A 3,892-nucleotide genomic window follows, 5' to 3' on the forward strand; every position below is an offset into this window, starting at 1 on the left:
AATCCCTTAAGTGCTTATTCCTTAGACTAAGTTTTAGGTGCTTTAGAATTTTGTGACGCCATTTTTCGCGCTATTTTCTTATTTTTATTTTTCGACGCGTTTACCTATGTATCAATTACAATTCCAATTAGTGATCTCCATTTGTAGCTTTAATTTTAAGATAGTGATCGTTATAAGGTTGGATTAACCGCGTGTTTACAAACCACTCTTCGTCTTTTTCATTTTTCGACACTTTTCGACGCGCACTCTTTTTCTCTCTTATTTCTCGCCATTCTAGTTTTTAGGACTTAGATTTTTTTCTACTTCTTCTCTAAATTTCTTAAAATTACGAAAATTTATTTTAAGTGGTTAAATTGATAGACATCAAAATTTTCTGGTTCGTAGTAATAGTTGGATTTGTACGTGGACCGGGTTATTGGAGCCAAACAGTACTCAATTATATTGAGACCAAACGAATCCTGCCCCTCTGCTGCATCTTTTGGCTATTCGAAACGTGGGCAAAATCAGAAAAGTCTATTGGTTGGATAACTTATTATAATTTTTCTTTCCTTTTAAAAAACTAATAGGATATTCAGTGAATGCACCGAGCAAGACGTTCATCACCTTTTGTACGTTCACCACCTGTAACTAGATCAAGACATTTAGCAAATATTACTGCCGTTGATTTTTCTTTAGAATCGTCATCCAGTCGACCAAGTACTCCAATTCAAATCTCCGATAATCCATTTTTTGAACCCAACCTCACAATTGAGAATCCAGAGAATATTCAGGAATGGTTCGTAGATCCTGAACCATTAAACTTTCCTCCGGAACCACCAATCATTCAAACAGAGATTGTTGAGGACGAACCATTAAATCAGAATCATCTAATGATACCGATTCAACAAATTCAATTATGGAGAATCTGGAACCTCTAAGTATGGAAGACCGAATGAGAGCTAAACGCACTGGCCAAGGTCACGCGATTACTCATCCAGACATTAATGCGCCAGATTATGAAATCAAAGGACAAATTCTACACATGGTGACTAATCAATGCCAATTTAGTGGTGCGCCGAAGGAAGATCCTAATGAACATCTACGTACCTTTAATAGGATCTGCACACTATTTAAAATCCGAGAAGTGGAGGATGAACAGATATATCTCATGTTATTTCCCTGGACTTTAAAGGGAGAAGCCAAAGATTGGTTGGAATCGTTACCTGAAGGGGCGATCGATACATGGGATGTTTTAGTTGACAAATTTCTTAAACAATTCTTTCCTGCATCTAAAGCCGTAAGACTTCAAGCAGAAATTGTTACGTTTACACAGAAACCAAATGAAACTCTATATGAGGCATGGACAAGATATGGAAAGTTGTTAAGAGGATGTCCGCAACATGGTTTAGACACCTGTCAAATAGTACAAATATTCTACCAAGGATGTGACATCACTACAAGGAAAGACATAGATATAGCAGCTGGTGGTTCTATTATGAAGAAAACCGAAACTGATGCTTACAAAATTATTGATAACACTGCTTCCCACTCACATGAGTGGCACCAAGAAAAAGATATCGTTAGATCATCTAAAGCAGCTAGAGCCGATTCTAGCCATGACTTAGATTCCATTTCCGCAAAGATAGATGCTGTGGAGAGACGAATGGAAAAGATGACTAATAATATTCACTCAATACGAATTAGTTGTGAGCAGTGTGGAGGACCACATTTGACAAAAGATTGTCTCAGTATTGAATTAACAATGGAACAAAGAGAGAATATTTCATACATAAACCAAAGGCCTGGAAATAATTATCAGAATAATTATCAACCGCCAAGACCTATTTACAATCAAAATCAGAACTATAACCGAAATATTCCATACAACAACCAACAAGGTCCTAGCAATCAACAAGTATCCAACAATACTTACAATCAGCAAAGACCTAATTTTCAAAACAAACCACCACAACAAACCGATGATAAAAAGCCAAATTTAGAAGATATGATGACGAAGCTAGTTGAAACTCAAATGCAGTTTTTCACATCTCAAAAACAAACCAATGAACAAAATGCTCAAGCATTTAGAAATCAACAAGCTTCTATTCAAAATCTGGAACAAGAAGTAAGTAACCTAGCAAGATTAATAGGTGAAAGAAAACCAGGAAGTCTACCTAGTGATACAAATGCTAATCCCCGAAATGAAACAGCTAAAGCCATTACCACAAGAAGTGGTACAACACTTAAACCACCTGAAATACCTGTAACTTCTGATGAAGCTATTCCTACTCCACAAGAACCACAACCTGATCAAGATAAGGAAAAAGAACCGGTAGTTGAAAAGGTTAATGAAGATAACACAGTTAAGGCTAAACCTTATGTTAAACCATACCAACCACCACTTCCTTACCCGAGTAAAATGAAGAATGAAAAACTTGAAGCCGAGCAATCCAAATTCTTGGATATGTTTAAATAGATAAATGTAAATTTCCCTTTCATTAATGTGATTTCAGGAATGCCTAGATATGCTAAATTCTTGAAAGATCTAATCACGAATAGAAAGAAAATGGAAGAACTCTCGACTGTTACTATGAATGCTAATTGTTCAGCAGTACTGTTGAATAAGATACCAGTAAAACTATCTGATCCAGGAAGTTTCACAATTCCATGTTTTCTGGGTAGTCTTAGTTTAATAGAAGCATTAGCAGATTTAGGTGCCAGTATAAATTTAATGCCGTATTCACTATACGCGAAACTAGACCTTGGAGAATTGAAACCAACAAGAATAAGCATACAACTAACCGATCGATCAATAAAATATCCTAGAGGGATAATGGAGAACATGCTAGTTAAAGTTGGTACTTTAGTATTTCCAGTAGATTTTGTTGTTTTGGACATGGAAGAAGATTCTCAAGTTCCTCTCATATTAGGAAGACCATTCTTAAACACGGCTAAAGCAATGATAGACGTGTTCGGTAAGAAACTGACCCTAAGTATAGAGGACGAGAGTGTTACCTTTTCAATTGATAGAGCAATGCAACAACCATAATCTGCAGATGATACATGTTATTATATTCAAACTATAGATGCACATGCAGAATTATTAGAAGAATTTCCAGAATTACAAGGAACAGGAGAATGTTCTTTAGGAGAAGGAACAGAACAAATTGATGAAGCTGAAATGTTAGATACACTAATAGCTAATGGATATGAACCAACAACAGAAGAAATCCAAATGCTAAAAGAAGAAGACAGATATCGATACAAATCATCGATAGAAGAACCTCCGAAATTAGAGTTAAAGCCACTTCCAAACCATTTGGAATACGCTTATTTACATGGTGAATCTGAATTACCTGTAATAATATCGTCTTCTCTTACTGAAAATGAGAAATCACAACTCATTTATGTGTTGAAAGCTCATAAACCAGCCATTGCATGGAAGATTCATGATATTAAAGGAATAAGTCCTTCGTATTGCACACATAAAATCCTTATGGAAGAAGGTCATAAAACATATGTGCAACGGCAATGAAGACTAAATCCTAATATGCAAGATGTAGTTAAGAAAGAGATTATTAAACTGCTAGATGCAGGTTTGATATATCCAATCTCTGATAGTCCATGGGTAAGCCCAGTTCAATGCGTACCTAAGAAGGGTGGCATGACTGTCATTACAAATGAGAAAAATGAGCTTATTCCTACTAGGACTGTAACAGGATGGCGTGTGTGTATTGATTATAGAAAATTAAATGACGCCACCAGAAAAGATCACTTTCCCTTACCTTTCATTGATCAAATGTTGGAAAGATTAGCCGGAAATAGTTACTATTGTTTTCTAGATGGATTTTCCGGATATTTTCAAATTCCAATAGCACCCGAGGACCAAGAGAAAACCACATTCACGTGCCCT

Source organism: Rutidosis leptorrhynchoides, chromosome 2, assembly GCF_046630445.1.
Source record: "Rutidosis leptorrhynchoides isolate AG116_Rl617_1_P2 chromosome 2, CSIRO_AGI_Rlap_v1, whole genome shotgun sequence".
NCBI lineage: Eukaryota > Viridiplantae > Streptophyta > Magnoliopsida > Asterales > Asteraceae > Rutidosis > Rutidosis leptorrhynchoides.